The following is a 23517-nucleotide window of genomic DNA, read 5'->3' on the forward strand; positions in this document are numbered from 1 at the left end:
GGTGGTGAAATCCGCATTCAAACTGTCTGACAAGGAATTGGTAATGTCAGTCAGATAAGTGTACTTTGTGACCATTTACATTAACTGCGACCCAATCTGAGATTTCCCCGGTAGATTATAAACAACACTAAAGAAAGCTTTAGTGTTGTCTTTGGAATCCTTGCCATTTTGTATTTTGAAGCTTGCCTTGTATGTTTATTGAGGGATTGTATTTTCCCAATGATACTGACCAGAGAGGTTATCCCTTCTTGGCATGTAACTCTTTTTTGGTACAACTACACACCTTCTATTATATCTTTAATTTATGGCAGGGGTCCATGAGACTAATGCACTTTTACTGTATAAGTGAGAATTTCTTGTGTTTGTGATAGCATGGTCCATGCAACCCTGTAGGTGAACAGTGTGCATTACTAAAGGATTATGCAGCTGGGACAGTGTTAACCTTAGTAATGCAAACCAATGACAGATAGCAACAACAGCATCACCCACAGCATAGTGTCGACCTGTGTCATACACACACATGCATACTCAAGTTCCAAAATGTGTGTAGTACAATGCATACTGGCCACCAATAGAAACTATGGAGTGTTAACACTGGCCAATACAGGGCATGTCACCCTGCCCATGTGTTCAATATGCATGTACATGCAGACAGTGCACCTCCACCATGTTCACCTGCAAACCTGTGTTGCACACACCCCACACTTACTGTCCACTGTATAATGCATGCTGTCACAACTACACACATCAGCCAAGTGGCACATGGGCAAACAAAACACAATCAGAATAAACACTGGTGAAAACAATACAACATTGCTAATTACAGTTTTAATGCATCATGCCTGCTCAGCTACACCTTCAAGGATATCATTACACTTTACTGCTGACAACATGCTACCTTGCTATACTTTACTAAAGTCACCCTGTGCATCAGCACCATGTTAGCCTGTTCCTGCATCAATGTTACAGATGACAGGAGGTGGCACAGGTTTCATCATATGCACAAGGTGTGTTTTTGGTTTGCCAGAGGCCTACACTGAGCCATACAATTGACATGTGTGTGTGAGTGTGTGTGTGAGGGCCATAGGTTCATAGGTTCATACTAGGCTATCTGCCCTAGGGCATTTATAAGCCTAGCCAGAGTGTGTTTGGCTTTCGCCACCCATTTTAAATTAGTTTTGCTATGCCCTTTTTTGAGGTTAGTATACTGTGCCTCTGTCTAACAGTGACACAGAGGTGATACCCGGGGTAAACCTACGATCCCCCATCCACTCATCAAGATTCCTCTTGAAGAGAGTCAATGAGGGTCTCTGCCTAACCTGGACTGGGATTTTATTCCAGAGTGAAGGGAGCCTCTGGGTTATGAATCTGTCCCTCCAGCATGTCCTATTTATTTCAGTGCCGAGGTTCAAGTCTCTCAAGCGAGTAGCTTGATGCGATTTGGATTTTCTGAGGTGCAGCATGTCCATTAATTCCGGGTTGGACATGGCTTTATACGTCAGGCACAGATCGCCTCTGAGCAGGTGGTATGCCACTGAGTAGAGCTGGAGTTTCTTTAACCGGGCAGTATATGGCATCTGTTTGAGCCCTTTGATCCTCTTGGTGAGGTACTTTTGGGGTCTTTCCAGTTGCTGCAGGTGTCTGGTAAGGTACATCCCAAAAGGGGCATTGTACTCAATTATGGGCCTGATGAGGGATTAGTAAAGAGGCGGGATGACCTCCGCTGATCTAGATGTGAATCCCTTCATGATTAGGTGGGCTATATAAAATGTTTTTCTAACCACTTTGGCCACGTGGTTGTCAAATGAGAGAATGCTATCAACTTTGGTCCCCAGGTCCCTAATTACTTCTTCTGTACTTAATGGATTACCACCTATGTGGTCATTTGTGGGCACTTTGTTTTTGCCAAAGGGGATGACTATACACCTTTTGGCGTTTAGCTTGAGGCCATGGCTCTGGCACCAGTTGTCTGTTTCTATGAGGCCCTTTTGGAGGATGCTTGTGTTGGCTGGAGAGTCGATTATAGCGCCCAGTTTGCAGTCATCTGCGAACTTGGTCAGCCACAGTCCTTCCGTGTTGGCCTGTACCTCCGAGAAATATATACCGAACAGGAGAGGTCCCAGAACTGAGCCTTGTGGGATGCCACTTGTAACTGGTTTGGAATCTGACATGGCTCCAGCAATTCTAACCATGTGGGTTCTGTCCTTGAGCCAGTTTGCAACCCATCTAGTGACATAGGGGTTTATATTTAAGCTGGTGAGCTTATCTATAATGCCCGAGTGGGGTATTGTATCGAAGGCTTTTGCGAGGTCCAGGTAGGCTGTGTGGACCACCTTCCCCTCGTCAATGGCCTTGGTGACTGTTTCAAAGAAAATGACCAGGTTTAAGAGGCAGGATCTGCCCTTAACAAAGCTGAACTGGGTAGGATCCAGTGTCTGTAGGTCCCCAATATCTTTTTTTATGAGGTCCATGATGATCCTTTCCATAGCTTTGCAGACCAAGCTAGTCAGGCTTATGGGGCGATAGTTTCCAGGATCCGTTGAGGCACCACCTTTGTGGAGAGGGACCACTGTTGCTGTACGCCACTCTTTGGGTACATATCCTGTGGTAAGGCTGAGATTGAACAGTAGTTTTATGTTTGGGTTTAGCTCTTCTTAGAGTTCATGTAGGACGCAGCCCGGGACACCGTCTGGTCCCATTGATGCTGTGTTTTTTGATTTGGAGAGGGCGGCTCTTACCTGAGCATCTGAGATGTCAGGAGGGCAGCACTCTGCTGGGATAAATATTTGCCCTTTTGGTGGGGAGGGGGGGGTTTGCGCTGAACCTGTCAGCTAGGATGTTGGCAATGTCTGTGGGTTCGGTGTATTTTTTGTCATTTTGGACTAATTCTGAGCATATCTGGGAACTCCCACTCAGGTTCCTAACATAACTAAAGAAAGCCTTGTGATTATCCTTAGTGTCAATTTTTCTCTCGAAGCTGGCCTTAGATGATTTTATGAGTGCCTGTAGTTTTTTGCTAACACTGATCAGAGATGCCTTCCCTTTTTGGGATTTTGCTCTGTCATGTAGTAGGTTCCTCCTACTATTGTATAGTTTGTTTATGGCTGGGGTCCACCAGACAGGACGTCTGCCTTTGAAGGATTGGGTCTTGGTTTTATTTGGGATTGCATGATCCATGCATTCCTGAATGTTCATAGAATGCGTTTATAAAGGATTCTGTGGTCTGGGCCGTATTTTCCACAGGCCCGGGGGCTTTGAAGGATTCCACCTCGGTTTTGAGGAGTGTGAAATTTGTTTTAGAGAAGTTTTTCACTGTGGTTTTCTGGGCAGGGGGTGGAGTCGGGATGTGAATATCCAGTGAGATTAGTTTATGGTCTGATCTTACCAGTGAGGGATACACTTCTGGTCTGGAGCATAGAGTCCCCATGTTGGTGATGATCAGGTCCAGTATGTTTTCCCCTCTTGTGGGAGTGGTAACAAGTTGTTCCATAGCATTTGAGTTTATAAATTCTAGGAACCTTTGAGCTAGGGTGTTGGAGCTAGAGTAATGCTCCCAGTCTATGTTTGGGTAGTTGAAGTCACCCAATATAATGGTGTTTGGAGAGACCTTCATATTTTCCAATGTACTCAGGAAGGCCGAGTGGGGTTCCAGGGTTTGGGAGGGTGGTCTGTAGCAGGCTATAAACTGGAAGGCAGTTTTACCCACTGTTAGTTGCACATGGATAGTCTCTGATGCTTCGTGCTGTGCCACCAACCTGGAGGTGTGGGTATCTTTGACGAATATTGATATTCCCCCTCCTTTTCTGGTTCGGTCCAAGTTTTGGGGCTGAAAAGCATGGTATGTGGTATAACCTGGTAGTGCTGGGGTGCTCTCGGGAGCCTTGAACCAGGTTTCTGTTACTGCACAGATATCGATGTTCTCCATGCTAAGGAGAGTTTCGAGTGCATGCATCTTGAGGTTTAGACTTCTGGCGTTGAGTAGCATTACTCTTAGTTTCTTATCCCTTGTGATACCTATGGAGGTGGGTTTGTCTTTTGAGCCTTGACTAAAAAAGGCACTATGGGGGTAGCAAGAGCCTTTGCCAATATCCGAAAGCCCAGGGGTGACAGGTGCAAGCCGTCCCTAGCGAAGCATCGTGGCCTGTCGAGCATGTCATCCCAGGCTGACAGGCATTGGATCCCCTTTGAATGACACCAATACTTAAGCCAATTGTTGAAATTGATCATCTTCTCTTCATATTGTGGCATCATTCTTGGTGAGGGTAAGATGCTACTCAAGGTCAGGGTCATACCGGCCTGGGCCACATGCTCAGAGAGCTCCTCTATGTCTCTTTTCATGTAGTCCAGGGAGGTACGTCTCAGGTCATTCACACCAGCATGGACAATGACTGAGTCATATTTGTACTTGCCTTGGAGTGACCTGAGTGCTTGTGTTATGTGGCAGATCCTAGCGCCCGACAGGCAGCTCACCGTGACCTTCTCCTTGTTCAGCCTGGTCAGCAGGACGTCAGTGTGCCTAACAATAGAGTCACCTATTACAAGTGTATCAGGTGTGTTGGCTTTGTGAGCTATGTGTTGCACGTGTTTTGTTTTGGGGTAGCGGTTGCTTGGGTGTCTGCTTTGGAGGTCTCTGCTGCTTAGGCAGATTTTTATTTAGAGCCTCCAAGTATGTTTCTGTGTGTTTATATGTTTGGTTTGCTGTCATGGTAGGTCTATGTGAGACTGGAATTGTAGTGAGTGTGGTTTCCTTCTCCTCCTGACAAGTTTCGCCAGTACTGAGTTGAGAGAGCTTAGCCTCCAGTTTGGCTATATGGTTGCATCTCTCACATGTGTTGGAATTTGTTGGGAGGATGAGAGGGTTGTCTGTGTACATGAGACAGTTGTAACATTGCCTCAAGATTCCCAGATTCACCAGCTGGACCGGAGAGGAGATTGACAACTGACCTTTGGACATGCTAGAATAGTATTGGGAATTCCTTTATAATTGAAAAAAAAGGGCCAATGGGAAACAAGGTACTCAAGGGGAGTTTGTGAGGGTGTAGTGCTTTTAATTTTTTAGTGCTGACTTATATAATTGCTTTAGTAAGCAAGTGCCAGGTAACTTAAATGCAATGTGTTACAGGTAACTTAAATGCAAAAGTGACAAACAGTAACTTTCTTTCAAGTGAAACAAGGAAATAAGTACAGTAAGCAATGCAGATGTCACTAGGGATCCACAGAAGTGCTGAAAAGCCACGTTTTAGGTGGAATTAGCATTTCAGGGAAATAACAAGCAAACAAGCATACAAACAAAGCTAGATTCAGCAGGCCTGGATCTAGTCTATGCTACAGCAAACAAGGTGTACCAGTTCCAGTAAGAAACAGTTCAAATATGCAGGCACTATAAGCCTTTAACCAGAAATTCCCAGCTCAGAAGGGCAGAGTCCAGCCTCTCCTCCCACAAGAGTGCAGACCACGAACCTTCTTAATGTAAAATAACTGGTATGAAGCCCAAGTGCTTAAACCAGAACTTATACACTTTTAGAATAACAGACACTGAGCCCTCATCAGCAGTTCCCAACTTAGAGGGATGTAAGCTACCTGTCAGGCCACCACAGCGCAGGCCACAAACCTTCCTAATGTAAAACAACTAGTCTGAGCCCAAGTGCTTAATCCAAAAGACTTAGAATGATAGCTACACTTTAATCAAGTTACTACCAAGCAGTAATAAATACAATTGAATACTTTAAAGAATGCCTGGATTAGTGCTCAAGTTATACAAACAAAGTTAGATTCAGCATGAATACTGTTATGGGCCAATGTTGATGTAATGTGTGCGGGTATGTGTTTGCCCTAGGTTTCTGATTTATGTGTTTGTGTCTGCATGCATACAGTTCCACCATGTGGCTGCCATATACGGGGATTTGTGAGACAGCTACAGACTGTACCTGGCAGGCTTTACAAATCACCATCTCTGGCCATGGATACGGAACCTGTGCCTGGCAGGGGTGCTACAGACAGTATCAGGTACTAATCCAGATTGGGTACTATCCGAAGAGGCTGACATATGTCCACTGGATCCAGGTCCCTGCTGGGACTGGCCAGAGCCACGTGCACGTGGTCTGCTAGGGCGGTCTATGGACAGTCCCCCCCAGCATTGCTGGGGCTGGTACTGGCACTACGGGAGCGGCTGTGACTTGCTGGATGTCCACGGCGACCTCCAGCTGCTGATGTTGCTGGAATACGTCCATGTCAATGTCTCAGCCATCCTGCACTGTTCTGACACATGGACATGACATTGTGGAGGACATCCAATGTCTCACCCCAACGTCAATCAATGACCTCAGTGTAGTTACATATGGCACCTGCTAGATTATGGATACTGTCATTTACAGAGGTGTTATGAGCTCTCTGTGCCCTTAGTCCCTGTCTGGTGTACCACTCCATTCATGTCTGTGCCTCCATAACAGCCTGGAACATGGTAGAAAGAGGTGTGGTAGAAAGAGGTGTGGCACGTCTGCGAGGGGCATGATGACCAGCAGTGCTCTGACGAGAACCCCTGGGCATCTGCCTATGTGGTACCATTCCAGACATCTGGCTATGGCTGCTGTGTCCTGATACATGTGCCATAGATACCACACTGTCCTGGCCAGTGCCAACCGTACACTGTCCCTCAGCTAAGGGCAATGGTGATGATGGATGTACAGGCAGTATGACTGTGTGCATGGATGGGGTGGAGACTTGTGTACTGTCAATTGGTGGCCCAACAACAGACCCTGACAAACCTGCCTGTGCCTCAACACACCTATCCTCATCATCACTGTCTGTCTCAGTGACATCAGGTTCCCTGCTGTACTGAACCAGCCTCACCTCGGTACCTGTGAGAGGAAAACAGGAAACACACTTTAAGACCTGAACATGACTTCAGACCACATGCGCACATGCACACATGCGCACATGTGCACATGCGCACATGCATATATGCACACGTGTACACATGCACACATGCGCACATGCACACATGCCCACACACAAAAATACACTCCTCCCTAAAGCAGACACACACAACACCAGCAGTCTCAGAACATACACAATAGCAGGTGATGGTGGGGTACAGTATCACAAGCAAAACAGTCATATCACACATGTCAGCATGCAGGACATGTGTTGCTCCACAGCATGCAGTGCAAGTGCAGACAATCCTTGTTACTAACAGTATACATGGCTTTGATGCATGTGTTTTATTATTAGATGATGGGCCACCCCCTGGAACACAATGCATACATGGACACAACATTGCTGTGCAGGTATTCATAACCCTGTAATGAACTGTGCACCATAACTCCCAGGTATACATACCATTGCTGGATGTGTATCTGTGTGTCAGATAGGTATCCAATGCTGATTTACAGCCTCTGTGTCTTTAGCAAATAATTGTGGACACATTTTAGCACATGCATGAAGAGTATTCACACAACATAATCAGTGGTGCATGGATAATTGATGGAATACCATTCGGCCACATACCCAATGTATGGTACTTATGGTGAGTGTAGATTATATTGCGGACGTGCCAGTCTCATCCATGACATGGCATGCTAAAACACAACTGCATATTTAAACACTACACATACCCAATGTGTGTCATATGACCTAGCCACTCAATAGCATCACAAGACATATATGTGTCAGTTGTGCAAATGGTGATTGGTATGCATATTGTTTAGAGGTGCATATGTGTGCACACATGCAACATTAAGGTGTATAGCAATGAAAGCTATGTGTAGTTCTGTGGTTTCAATAACTGGATGTGGTATAGTACCATAGGCTATCATCATGAAGCATCATGTGGTCACTCAAGGCTACAAATGTTTCCCAAACCAGCACTAATCATGCTGTGCCGGAACTGTACTACCTTGGCTACATTCACCATTTCACAACCAGTTGTTACGTGAGTTTGTAAGGAGGCCAATAAGGAGCATTCCCTGACATGTATGTGTAAAGTGTTGCAGAGTGTTTAAATGCCCCATGATAGGCCTCTACCCCTCAGGTATATTATGTGTAATGTGTGGATAAGATTTTGGATACTGGAGTGTGTCTTTACAGAGGGTTTGAGAATCCTTTACGTGTAGCATGTTAAAATGCTCTGTGTATGACATAGATGTGTATGTTATGTGCATGTTGAGTATCAACTGTGCCTATCCAATGATCACTACAGTCTAGCCACATTTGTTTGAGATGGTCTGGGTATTGCATGTGTTTGAGGCAGCTAATCACATTTGTGAGATGTGCATGCTCTTACACCAAACATGCACAGCATGCATTATGGGTAGGGGTGTAGCATGTGTACACGGCCTACACCTTAACTATGACATGCACTTTTTATTTACAATAATAAATGTAAAACACACTCACCAACATCTGTCCACTGCCTTGATGTCACCCCAGAGAGACCTACATAGAGATGAGACAGTTTGTCAGTGGCCACAACTGTGGCATTGCTAGTATGTTTGCAATCTTACAGTATAACAACAGTTTACATTCACAGGGCTACAGATTATGTTCCAAATGATCAGTATTGCACAACAACAGGCTCCACATCTTTGAACGACACACTCCACATCTCACATATGCATGATCTACCAATACAGATAACAGTAGTCTACAGATATGCCATGTTACCTGCATGCTCCATGTGTGCTTGCTGGGTGGCTCCAACCTCCATCATGGTGTATGTCTGCTGCTGTTGTTGTTGGGCAGGTGCCACCAGGATCAGGAGCAGCTCCTCCACTATGGTGAGGGGGGGATGGATATTAACACCACCTCCTGTTGCAAGCTGTTGTCTACGCACATCAGCAGCACGCTGATGGACATGTCTGAGGAGATCACTGCAGTGGTGGGGTACCTGCTCATATGTCTGGTTATGCAGGCCTACCTCATTTACCCTGTGGACAACATCTTGCCACATTGCAGTACGCTCCTGCTGGTCCTGGCTGGTTTGTGAGAACATGAGACAGTAGTGCTGAATCATACTGCTAGTAATGATATCATCTTCAGCACTACTGTAACTGGGGTTCCTGCGATGGGCCATGATCCCTGGAAGACATAAATACAAAAATATGTCTGAGCAAGTCATATGGCACATTTAACATTATACAATACAGATATCACTGAACTGCCATATATAGCAACCTATAAGCTAACCGAGAGTGAAACACTGTAACTGCCACTTATCAGTGCTCACCCCACAACTACTTGAAAGTGCCTTGCTCACTCTCTATCTAATGAGCCATATTCTGCACAGCAACAAAATAAAATCACTATATAAGACTATACAAGAGTACCTGGCACACTGTATGCAACACAATGCACCACCTAGCCACAGCAGATATACATCAAGCTGATGTGTAAAGAAATATATCATCCATCACAATCAGTGTAAGGTCCAGTAAATGTATTACTATTATAAGATACAACTTGTTAATGGCAAACCTGTGGCCAAAATATGTGCACAATTGGGAATATAGGTCGCATACTGCTGTAGTACACTATGAATGTTGCTAGATACGCAGTTATATGTTTTACCACACATATGTCAAAGGACATGTTACAGACATACCCACACACACATCAGACATAATTACAGGACACAAAGGTATGACAACCCAGATAAGCTTTCAGTGTGTATTATACAATACTGTGTGTCAGTACTTACACAACCTTAATCTTGAGAAATGTAATCTGTGATGAATACAGGGACCACACAAAACAGTAGATGCAAGCAATATGGACATACACCATACTTTGATGTACAGGCCCAGAGCTTCAAGTAGTACTACAGTACACACAGAATTTGGATTCAACATCAGTACCAATCAATAATCATAGATGTAGTGCTTTAGCCTCCAGTGACACACCCTAGTTTAAACCAAGGGACTTAATCACACTGTATGCAATAGCACTTATTCTGCCTAGCAACAGAATACACAGCTTTTGCTAGGATCAAAGCAAGGACCCATAATACCATGACATAAATAGTTTCCCACTAAGCTATCCAACAGATACATATCTTTGACGTATTCACAAACATATTGACCATCACAGTCAGTCAACAGTACAGCAAATCTATTGCAACAAGTAGATGTAGGTGTGTATGAGTATATATATATATATATATATATATATATATATATATATATATATATATATATATATATATATACATATACACATCCATTGGTCTACATATACATATATATGTAGGCACATATACATTTCACCTTTCATAGTGAGAATATCAATTATACAAAGGATGTAAGGTGTACAGTAATGTAAAAAAATCGCACAGTCTTGGGATAAATGGATTGAAGGTGTTCACAGCCCAGGTAGCTTTAGCAGGCCTTACTGGCTTCAACATTGCAAACTGAACAAACCACCCACAGTGTTTAACCACCACATGTCAGATACCAGCACTGTATACTGTCTTGTTTGTCACACACTAAAACCTACATACAAATATGTGCATACTATCCTTCACCAACATATATATCTCCCCTCTTCACAAACAGTTGCAATATGTCCCCTGCTCTATGCACATATACAGATGTGAATATATATGACACATATATATTTCTCTGTATGTGTGTGGCATACACACACAAGGTCCACACTGTTGTAAGTCCCTGGATCTCACAGCTGAACTGTTGAGCCTTGCTGCAACACAAACGGGTGTCACATATGAACACACACTAACATTAGGGGCGTATATATGGCAAGAAATGCTAGATAAGTATACTAGACTGCTACAGCAGTTGCCAGTGCTAAACTACACTTTAATATGACTATCTTGCATGTGTTGTTTTGTCACACCCATGTTTATATAATGTCAGTGTTAATCCCCCCAACAGCCACTGGCCACACTACTGTACAGAACACAGATAACATGGATCAGGTCTTTGACATTTAATGCTGAGCTACACATTTCACAGTTATGTCCCACTGCCCACAGGTACACACAGTATTGTCAATAGCAGTAGTTAAGCAGAACATCTGTGCATAAAGAAGTACTGCTGCCACATATGAATGGTTCACATTATGTAGACTATTCTTCAATAACATCTACTACAAGCTAGTAAACACATATGTGTGACATACCTTTCCTTTGTATGATTTGGTAATATTTATTTTTCTTTTTCCTTTTCTCTGTCTCTCTCTCTCTGTCTCTCTGTCAGTCTCTGCAATAGAGTGATTGAGTTTGTTGGCAGAGATTGCAGCCTGGTTTTGTAGGAATTTATACATGAGCATGTGATGGCCTCTGCACCAGTTAGTGGCCACCATTTGCTAATTGCATGCAGCTTGCTGTGTAGTAATTGCAGTAATCACTGTCATGGCAACCCAGTACTATAAATTGCTAACTCATGTAGTCATGGCCCTTTCAGCTTTCCAAGATGGAGATCATCCTTGTTTGCTGTGGACATCATTGTTTAAGACAGAAGGTTGGTATAGTTCTTATATCAGAAGCCAGGGGTGTAGCCAGAGATTTATATTTTATACTCAGACCTAATGTTGCTGCTTCCAGTACTCATTTGTCAGTGTAGAAATATATTAACCCCTCAAAATGCTACCCCAAGATACATGGAAAGATGTACTTTCTTTTCAACTGTTACAATTAACTGCCATACATACTGCGGTGGTGGTGCTGCGGTAGCGATATGTTCCTCACAAGTAAGCGTTGTTGTCCTGTTGATTTTTCAGCTAGCGTTCTCTGTCTGGAGACATGCATGATGAATGAATTATCATCATTGGTTGGCAATCATCAGGGCACTCGACACGTAAAAATAATCTATCAATCATTAAGCGGACCAGAGAGTTCAAACCGATTCCGACCCAAAACGGGGCCAAGACAAAGCTAGTTATAGAGATGTATTCCTTTGGCACAAGAATTGTTTGTGAACTGCTATACTGTGAATATTCATTTACTCAGTTCTAAACAGTTTGTGCGTTTTTAGTGTTGACATTAGCACAAGCTGCTCAGGAAAACTGGACACATTTCAGTACTGTGAGTATGCTTACCTACATCCTTGGTAGACCCTGCACACACAGGTATATTCTACATTTGGGTAGGGTTGCAGAAGTACAGAGAGCGTAAGTACTGTTGTGTGGATTTTATCTTGCTGGACTTACAGGGTTGCTGTGTACATGTTAGTTTATCAAGGCAAGTAGTCTGTCTGTGTAACTCCCAACTGTGGACCTATCCACATGATAGCCAGAGAATAGCCTGTTATTTTTTGTCTGTGCACCACACAGGTCTTTTCAGCAATAGAGCAATGGTATTCTTACAGTTGGTTGCTACCAGTATATGGCTACATCCATTTGTATTTCAGTTTTGTATTCCTACATAAGGGTATGCTTCTGAAACTCCTTCCAAAGCTATTTGCACAGTGTGTAACAGCAGAGAGGCTGATACGTCTCTGTGTTTCTGCCTCTGCCAGACCTGTCAACCACTCAGGTGCATATTTGAACAGACTCAGGGAAAAGTAAAGAAAAAGTCAGGGACAGTCAGGGACACCTTTAAAATATTAGTACCATTAAGTTGAGACATTGAGAGAATCAGAGCATATGAATTAATACACCTTTTCTGAAGTAAAAGAAGTGTCTAACTCTTAATTATTGTCATTATTCATTAAGTGTAATTCACCACCTTTCTGGCCAAAGATAGTAGTTTTTAGAGGGATTCAGAGGGACAGAGCTAAAATTTGTTTCAAAATCAGGGACATCCCTGAAAATTAGGGACAGTTTGGAGGTATCGCCTCTACCCTAAACAGATATGCCAGTGTTTGTCCTGCTGTGATACTGTGTTGGATTGTAAAGTGATGGTGTAACATTATTTCCTGCTAGAATGGCTGCTTCTCTTATCACAGTCATGTAATGTAATCCCACAACAACTGTTGGTCAACATCCATAGAACAAGTTGTGTGGTATAGTATTCCTATTTTTCATTTACATTCACTCATTCTGATGCATGATATATTTATTTAAGCACCAACTTGATGTATATCTACCGTGGCTTAGTGGTACTTCATGTTGTGTAGTGTGTGCAAGGTCCGGGGTTCGAGACTGATAGAGGTGTTTTATTTTGTTCCTGAGCATAACAAGGGCATTCACATACAGAGTGACTAAGGCACTTTTAAGCAGTTGTAAGTGGGTTTGCGCATGGCTTAGCCAAGCGCAAACAAGCAAAAACTTGCGCAAACCCACTAACTACTGCTTAATAATGCTTACTCCCACTAACCCCCGCACTCATTTCTTTGAAAGAAAAGTAAAATGGGGAGATAGGAAAGTGGTGAAAAAGGGGCACAAAGAGGGAAAGAGGGAAAGACAGTATGGAAAATAGCTCTGGATGTGCAGGACTGGTGTATGGAAGGTCCACAGCTGCCCATTTCTTCAACAGCAACAGCTGTGCATATGCAATAAATTTGGAGGTATATATGAAACCTTCAACCCCTGAGAGAGGGGTGAGGACAACAAAGTATGTTGTAATGCCAATTAAATAACATTTCATGTGTCCAGTGGACATGTGTGCAAAATGGGCAGCTATGTATGTGGCGTAATTTTTTTTTTTTGGGAGCAGATTACCCTTTCTTTTTTCAGGTGAGAGTGGAATGTGGGGTAGGGAAAGTAGGTATATTTGGGGAGGTAGGCTGGGGAGGTAAACAGACAAGACAAACAATATGCATACAGGGGTGGTATATGACATGTGGTGGTTGAACATGTTTTATGGGGAGGGATGTTTGGAAATCGCAAGCCCGTGAGCCCCCAAATGGAAACAGTGGGACTGAGGTCCCCACCCATGGGCAGTCACCACTGCACCTTCATGGCCCAGGGGGTGGCTGTGCTGGGGGCTGTGTAGGAGGGGCAGGCTGACATGGGAGTTGTGCCACTCGAGCCTGAAGCTGGCGTAGAGGTTCTGCAACAGAACGTTCAATCTCTCTATGCACCACAGCCCGGACTGTTCGAAGGGTGATAGGTGGCCCTCCTCTGCCCACGCTTGCACGGGGGGGGGCCGAGCCCCATCCCCTGCAGCGCTTCCACCCAAAGGTGGCACAGGGCCAACGGAGGAGGAGGTCCCAGGCTGGGCACTGGATCTGCTGGTGCCAGGTGTCATGGCCAGCTGAGGTGGGACAGGTGGGTCCACTGGAACCGGCATTCCCATACGAACTATGTTTTGGAGAGTTTAATAAAGATATGGGTTAGTAACAGTCAACAGCATTGCCAATTAGTTATAACAGCATGCAGAAGTATTCCCATTAACCCAACACACCAGATTTTCAAACGTTGAAAAGCAAGCATAACACATGCATATATAGAACAATAGTGGGCATTACAACAGCATGCAATTTGAATTGATGGCAACAGGCCACCAATATTGTGGTATTTTAACAGGGCACATGCATAGAAATAAATGCAAATAGTTATAAACCAATAGGACATATGTCCCAACAAATGTTTTGAGATTAGACATACCGACTGAGGTGTGGAATTGCATTTTTTATGCACATACAGTAGGGTGGAAAAAGATAGCTCAATTAACAACTTATATATCCTTCTAGTTTTCACTACATTCCTATTAAATGCAGTTATATGTCCCTTACATGTATTATTACAATACTCATTGTCCTTATATTGTGCAATTGGATTTTGCTAGATCATTATATACATGAGCTGTATCTTACATACAAACTGTCCAAGATGCAGATGTTACTGCTACATATTTTGAGAGTTGCTCACACACACTACTGCTAAGATGATGCACTGACAGCTCTACTTTCATATAATTATCTAGATATGTTCAGGTGAAAGTACCAGTTATATGTTAACAGCTCCCTACATTTCTGGCAGCACACTGACATTTCTGGGGAACACAATACCAAGCTACTCATGTGCCAGATTAACCTGTACATGCTGGGCATGAACCAACAGTTGAGGGCTGTAAATATGCATAAAAGCTACTTGCACTCCCTTCATCCACGTTATATGGGCCTACCCAAGTGTGGGTTGACACTGCTTAATACAACACTACTATTTGTAGACTGCAACAATAAAACAACATATCAAAGAAAATGACACAGACGCACTCCAGGAATTATACATTTATTAAAGGATTATTACACCTTTATTTATTGGGTTAAAACACTTTTTGAAGGCTCTCTCATTTATTTTATATAACAGTACATGCAGAATAATTACTAACCTGCCTGATGATGCAGCCTTTGCAGCCTATCTTCATGGGCTTGCTGATTCATAGCCCGGACACCTGCAGCTGTGAAGTAAATGCAGTGATATTGAGACATACCTATCCATAGTATAGACAAGCATAGCAATTCTTAACTACTTAATACAATGGCTACTTACTCAGTACTGGGGCATTAGGCATCGCATGTGATTCCTGGATCCACTGGTCCAGTTGATCCTCCCTACATCGCTTCAGGTCAGAATAATGGTGCCTGACCTGCTCACCAGTCCGAGGAACACCAGTGGCACTGGTGAGATCACGAGCAAGACTGTTCCAGGCCTCCATTTTATATTGGGTAACCTGGTACTGGCACCGCAGGAGTCTTTCCTCATGATTGTGGACAAGGAGCCAACACCGGCCATGCTGACTGCAGAAGAAAGCTACAACCAGTTATAGCAAGTATTCCCACCTGTGGAGCTTAAATATGCCTCATTTCCCGCACTTACTTGTGATTGGCCAGTTTTGAAAAAACTCAGCTGTAGGCACACCTGCTTAGCTGATGTTGGCAATGTTTAAAATTCCTTTGATAGATATGTGTCTGTTGAAAGTTCATGTTTATGAAATGCTGTCATGGCTTAGTGGTTAAGTACTGTGACTATAGTGCTCAGTATCCTGAGTTTGAGTCCTGTCACTGCTTTTTATTTTCCTACTGGGAAGACCTGACTGGTTAAGGTACAGTAAAGGAGGTGTGGCCGTGTTTAACCGACTTTGCTCAACTTTGCCCAACATTGCTCAGTGTTGCTCTATGTTGCTCGACATTGCTCGACGTTGCCCGACATTGCGCTGGTTAGTGTGGTGTTCAGCTATGTGCAAATATGCTGTGATTGCACTTGTTAGCGTGGTGCACAGCTACGCGCACAGACATTGTGCTGGTTAACGCGGTGCGTAGCTATGAGCAATTGGATTTAAATATGCTCAGTACTTGTAAAATGTGCTTAGCAGTACTTTATGTTGCTTAAAATAGGGTACTCATGCCTCAGAATGCATAACCATTTCACCTTCATGTATATATAATTCATTCACTACTACATTTAACTTTTCAATGCTTTTTACAAAACTTATACATAAAAAATGTCAGGAAATATTTTTGTATACAGATTTCCAGCAGAAAATGGAATGTGCAGTAGTGGGACTTGAACCGGGAATGCCTCCTTTTTGTGCGAAGACTCTAACCACTACACTATCGCTATTGTTCTTAATTTGCATATATTTTTCTTATTATCCTCTTCTGGTGTCTAAATTGCTAACTGTAGCTAAGCAATGGGCAAACCCATGCAAACACACGCAAATATGGGCAGCTATATCGGATGAAATAAAAAAAAATTTTTAAATCTTTCTATTTTTAATTTTGTCAGTTGTTTAACATATGGGGGAGTGTAGTGTTACATTGTGCACATGTGAGCAGACTCGCTCATGTAACTTGAAATTGCGGCGTTTCTTCATTGCAGGGGCGTGGATTTTTGAACTGCTCGGCAGTCTGACATGCCCCCTACAGTCATCCACGCTCCATGTAAGCTTTAGAGTTGAGGCAGCATGCCCTCATTAATATGCATGGCGAGCTGCCATCATACTCTTAGACTGGCGCTTCTGTGTAAGACTAATCTAGTCTTACACTGAAGATTAGTAAATCCTGGGGATTGAGTTTACATGAAAGCACAATTATTTGAATACATCTAGAATACATTATATAGCATACAGTAGCCCATTAATTTAAGGGAATATGTTTTTTGATGTGGTAACTGGTTATAGAGAAATTACACAGATAAGCACATTACATAAGACATCCTCTGTCTATCAGTTAGAGGTACCGAGAAGGGTAGCAAAGGCAGCAAGGGATTTAGCAGAAGGTACAACTTAAGAGGAGTTGTAGTTATATGAAACATTAGGTAGCCTGAGGTAGAGAGCTTGTATAGACCTGCATTCAAGAAAATAGAGATAGTGGAAGTTATCTGGGAAATGGAAGTTTTGTAATAGAAAAAGTATGTAGAGGGTGGAGAGAGAGTCTGAAGAAGTATAGTATAAATGACAGCTGTGGAAGAATACACAGTGAGAGTTCTGGTGATAGAGATGTTACATGTGTAAGACTAAGATACTGAAAGGTTAAGTAAAGGGAGTATAACTTTGAAGGTGGAGTTCAGGATAAGTACGGGGGGGGGGGGGTTAGACTGGGCTAGTGCATGAGTATAACCAGTCATTTAGAAGATATTTCTTTATTGATAATTTGAAGACATGTGGTGTGTCTACTTTTGTTATTTCAGAGGGGATTTGTTTCCAGATTTTTGCTACCTGTTTAGAGTATAGTGAGTCTCTTATGCTGCTGTTTGATTTTGTGATGGATAGAAAAGCTTTATTGTTGGATTGCAGGGCTCAATTAGTGATATAGGGTTGTATTATTCCTTTAAGAGCTGGGCATTTTTCTGGGGAAGTTTCTTAGTTTATGGGCTGTAATAAGCTGATGGTAGTTGAGGTGTTTGTTAAGTTCTAGCCAGTTAAGGATTTTTAGTGCTATGCAATTGTGACTTTTTTGAGGATTACTTGTAGCAAGTTTTGCAATTTTGTTATAGGCTGTCTCTAGCATATTTCTGATGGTTACATTAAGATTTGTAAATATAGGTGAGTTATAGAGTAGGGATGGAATACGTATGTTTGTGCTATGTTTTTTCTAGAGTTATTAGTGAGGAATTTCTTAGCCCTGTAGAGGGATCCTAGTCTCTAGTTTGTTTTTTTGATGGTGAGTAGTAGGTGTTGGTCATATCTGAAATTATCATCAAGCATTACTCCAAGAAGTTTTGCCTTTGTGACATATTTTATTTTTGTTTTGTTGGCTGACAGGATAAGAAAAGATTGTTTTTGGTAAGAGTAGTTTTTAGGAGTGAAAAACATCATTTTTTTTTTTTTAATTTAAGAATAAATCTAAGCTACCTACCCAGGATTCTATGGCTAGAAAGGCCTTTTGGGTGTTTTTTTGTAGGAAGGCTAGTGTTTTGGTTGAGTAGATGAGAAGGTATCATCTGCATTTTGTACCAGGGTAGCTTGTTTAGTGGCAGAATGCAGATTATTGATAAAGATACTGAAAGGTAGGGGTCCCTGAGGGACACTGGGTGTGACTGTGAGGAAATCACAATAGTCTTGTCGCCATTTCATGGCTTGTCTCCTATTGGATAAGTAGCTGTGGAATCAGGTTAGTGATGGGATATTGAGGCCTAGAGAAGCTAGTTCCTCAAGGAGTTTCATGTGTGACACAATAGCAAACATTTTGAATAGGTCTAGAAAGACTGTTGAGACTATGTTACCATTGTTTCAGAGTTGTTTAACTGTGTTTGTAAAGTTTAAAAGGGCAGTAGTGGTGCTGTGATTAGGCTAATAGTCATGTTGAGTTAAGGGAATTAGGTTATATATGGTGAGGTATTTGTGCAACTGGGTGTAGATACATTTTTCTAATATCTTGGATAGGGGTGGGAGGATGGCTATTGGGCAGTAGTTGGTTAGGTTGATAGAATTCCCAACTTTATGTAGGGGTATGATGTATGATATCTTCAAGATTTTGAGAACATGGTTGTCTTTTATGAATATGGACACTGGGAATGCTATAGCTTCTGTTGCTATTTTGAGGTACTCTTCTGGTAATTTGTTGGCTGCCAAGGTGGTTGATTTCATTTGTAGTAGGTATTTTTTTATTGTTGAGGTTGGTACACTATCAAGTTTGAAGGGTATTTTGTTGTTGGTAGTGGGGTGTGCAGTAGTGACGAGTGATGTGGAGTTTTGTTTGGTTAGTGATAAGACAGAATTTACAAACTTGGTGTTGAATTGAGTTGTTTTACTACCCGAGTGTTTAAAGGTTGTGGTGGGTTGGGGGGGGGGGTAGATGGTTGCCCAAGGTAGAGTAATGACTTTAATGACTACCAGAACAGCTCAGGGTTATTTTTGTGTGTATTTTGTAGATTTGTAAAATATTCTTACTTATCATTAAGCATTTGTTTTTGCAAGATTTTTGAGATATCTATAATACTGTTATGTTAATTGAGTTTTATTTTTTGTATGTTTCCCAGGCCTGGTCTCTGTTTAATAGTAGTTGTTTAGTAGTCTTTGTTAGGTAGGGTGCTGTAACAGATTGATTCTTTTGTTTCTGAGTGGATCCCGCTTATTTAGGATGGTTAGGAATATATGATTAAAGTGAGTAACCACTTCATCTAGTGGTAATGTTTTTAAGCAGTTCCAGTTATATTGCTTTAGAGTTGTTATGAAGCATTCAGTTTTGAAATTTTTCAGATTACAGACTTGTTTGTATGTTACTTGCTTCTGAACATTTAGCTGCTATATGATAGTGTGGGTGGGTAGGTGGTTACTAATACTGTCTGGTAAGACTCTGGTGACATTGATATTGTGGGACTTATATGAAAGAATCCAATCCAGTGTGCATTTTTTTTTTTGTGGGTCTTGGTAGTGACATTTAATAGCTGTGAGAATCCGAATACGTTTAGGTCAAGTGGGGGTTTTGTTATTTGTTTCCAGTCATTGTTTACGTCACCTAAGATTATGGTTTCTTTTTTATGTACTGTAATACAGCCAGTGAAGGACTTCTTCAATTGTGGCTAGATTGTTTCCAGGTGGAAAATATAGTCCTACTAGGCAGATTGATTTAATGTTATTGAGCTTCCATTGGGTAATGAGAATTTCAGCACTTTTAAACTTTAGGGTAGTTTGAGGATGTTGGATTACATCTAGGGTGTTTTTAAAAATTATCTCTACTCCATCTCCTCTTTTTGTTAGTCTGTCTAACCTGATTATGTAATATGTGGGGGAGGGGGAGTATTTCAATACTAGTTATTTCTGGCTTTAGCCACGTTTCAGTAGCTATAAGTATGTCAGGGTTATAATATGAGATGGTTGTGTGGAGTTTACTGGTCTTGTTACATATCCTTTGAACATTTTTGTTTAGAAGAAATAGGTTGTGAACCGAGTTGTGGTTTGGGAAAGGAGTTGTATCGTTTTGAAGGGGAGTGGTTGGTTCTGACTGTATATTGGTGCTTGGGCCAGGGTTGGCGTGGATATCCCACTTTGGTGCAGCTTATTTATGGAATGCCAAGATGTGTAGAAAAATCTAGCCTTTTTATGTGTATGTAAGTGGGTGGAGAATGATCACCTATTCAGCTTTAAGTGTTTAAAGGTGCATGTGTTTAGTAGAGAGTGTGGATATAGTTTGGGAGATATGTTCAAAAAATTTGGTATGTCAGAGGACAGTCATGGTTGTGGATTTCTGGAAGAGAAAATGGGTGGATGTAAATGTGATTGTAAGATTGTGACGTGTGTGAGAAGGGTGAGTAGTGTTATGGTGATTGTAAAAGAAAGTTTTTCTCTTAAATTAAATGCAAGTGGGAGTAGTATTTTTATAGTGCAGGACTGCAATGATATTGTACAGTGTATGTTTATGGTGGTAAAGGATTATTATTGAATGACGGCTGCAAGAGTATTAAAGAGGGTACATGTCTTAATAGTGATGGAGGATGGGGGAGGTGTTAATGGTTAAGTCTTTGTGGATGCCCTCAATGCATCCACAAAAGCTTAAAAAGAAAGAACATTCAGATGTCATATAGCTAAAACACTTGATGTCCTTAAGGGCTCATTTGAATATATATCCCATGGGGCTCGATTAGAAAATGTTTAAGATCACACAGTGAAAACACCAGCTGTCTAGGTTTTTCTGGTAGTTTTTACTCCTTGAAAAGGGAAGCTGTTGTTAGCTCATTTGACGGGATCTGATCTTGAACCTTGTTCTTCATTTGCATGTGTGTATGTGTATGTGTGTGTGTGTGTGTGTGTGTGTGTGTGTGTGTGTGTGTGTGTGTGTGTGTGTGTGTGTGTGTGTGTGTGTGTGTGTGTGTGTGTGTGTGTGTGTGTGTGTGTGTGTGTGTCTTTTTCTTGTGGGGGATGTGATTCTCATTTCCTTACCTATGAATATCTTCCTATATATGGACAGCACAGTGGTGCAGAGTTTAGCATTGATACCTCACAGCAAGTTCTCCGGTTCGATTTTCAGCTGAGTTTCCTTCTGTGTGGAGTCTGCATGTCCTCCCTGCATTCATGTGGGGTTCCTTCAGGTGCTCCGGTTTCTTCCCACATTCCAAAGACATGAGTCTTTAGGGTTTCTCCCCAGGCCTCGGATGAAAATGGGCTCTGTCCCAGTCAGACTTTCCTGATAAACATATTTTAAATAAATAAATATAAGCATGCCAGTGTATGGCCACTTATAAAGTGAAACTACACGCTTCTGCTCAACGTGCAGTGGGGAACCTCTAAAACTATATTGTCATATTATGAGTTTGAAAAATCTGCACCCCCTTTTGCAGTAGGAAGCAAGTATATGCTGGGCCATGCAAGCTTTTGATAGTTAAGTTTCTGGTTTCCCATATACTTTATTTTCACCTTCCAGGCTAACTCAGATAGTTTTCTTTGTATTATAAATGATTCTCTAAGTGGTGTGAGATGTTAATCACATATTACTGACTGTTAGGAGTATTTAAAGCTGAGACAAGGGTAACATCACCCTGCACTGCATCAACTAATCATGTCTCTTTGTTTGGAGGTGAGATGTTTGCAGGTCACTCAATCTTTCCCACACTAACTAATATTTAAGCTGTTATGGCCTATTCCAAACATAGCTATTACCATTATAGACATGTCCTTTGCTATGGTACCAGCCCTCTTTTTCAACTTTTAAATTAATTTTTGCAGTCTGCTATGGTCATTTGTCTGTTTCATGGCATCCCTACCCAACTGCCTCACCTCTCCATATTATCCAGGATTTCTGTCCTACCCCTGTAGCACTTGACCACTTCATAGGAAGTAGTCAGTTGTACTTAGGAGAAAGTGGGAGAGGGAGATCTACTGTTGCAATATATATTCATCTCGCCATTGCTCATCTATTCTTCCCTTAGTTTATTCTGCGAAATCTACTATGCCTTTGCCATTAGCTAACATACCTCCCACTGGGACAGGAATGCATTTTTCCCTTGCTTGCACTATTGACTTGCATCTCCATTCCCACATTCAAATCCTCAGCACCACAGAGTAACACCATGAGCCAGCAAAAGCACACTTGCTTGAAGTCTAATCGAGATAGTCAGCATGGCTTTCAATAGCAAAATAGGTTGTGAGCTGAGGGTGAATGATTTCTTATTGTATCTGAATCATTTCTTCTATTTGCAGTCCTTAGAGTTCCAAGACAGGTCTTTAGGAAAGACTGGGCAATAAAGATGAAACTGGCAGAATATGAACACTTCTCCAGCAGTTATTTGGCTGGCAGCATTACCTATTCACACTCAGATGCTAAAGCCTACAGCACCAGTTCTGTTGGTGTGTTCTCTTGCACTTTCCATGCTCATGTAATAGTTTGCCGCAGGGTTATAAACAAGCTCCCCTTACCTCCTGGTCAGTCCAGTGGCTCCCTTACCTGCACCCAATTAATCCATTCACTCCCCCTAAGGTGAAAGCCAAGTTCATTTGTTCCCTAAATAGGCTGAGATCTCTAAGATCCATTTGTTCCCTGACTCAGGCTAGAGCACAATCTGGTAATTAATTTCAGTCACTGAAGGATATTGAGGGTTAGGGAGGCAGTCAGTCTGCTGAAAAGGCCAAAAACAAAGCTTCATCCTTGCAGCAACTGAGAAACTGTTATCTAGTACCACCTGGAAAGTGCTGTACATGATCCCACAAAGATATTAGCCATCCTAGCTTCCAGGCCTGTCAACTGCAACCTGCAGTACTTCCTACACTCCTGTAGGGGTCAGTGGTACAATGGTCGCATCGTCTCCCCCCTTTGGGATGTGTGAACTGGCAACAGTTGCATAATCCCATCCTTCCCTATTACAGATGTTCCAGACCACAAACTGGCTAATTGAACATTGGTCATTTGGGCCATAGGCAGGGCTTTATTCCTCTATGCCACAGAGTTTTAGCAGTTGTTAAAACTTTTTTTCAGGTTCTGCACTTGAGATCTCCAAATCCCCATATTTGTGTAGAAAGGGTTATCTAGATCCTACTACAAAAATATTCCTTTATTATTATTATTATTAGTATTAGTATTAGTATTAGTATTAGTAAAGGAAAATTCCACCTTGGAACTCAAAACTCAAGAAAAAAAAAACGTTTTTTTATTTCTTTGTTAATAAATGTGTTTTCCAAGCTATTTTAATGCCTCATAATTTTGCAATTCTAATCTATTTTCCACAAAAAGGCAGCTGGTGGTG

This window comes from Protopterus annectens, chromosome 7.part0, assembly GCF_019279795.1.
Source record: "Protopterus annectens isolate FY-2018-M chromosome 7.part0, PAN1.0, whole genome shotgun sequence".
NCBI classification, from domain to species: domain Eukaryota; kingdom Metazoa; phylum Chordata; order Ceratodontiformes; family Protopteridae; genus Protopterus; species Protopterus annectens.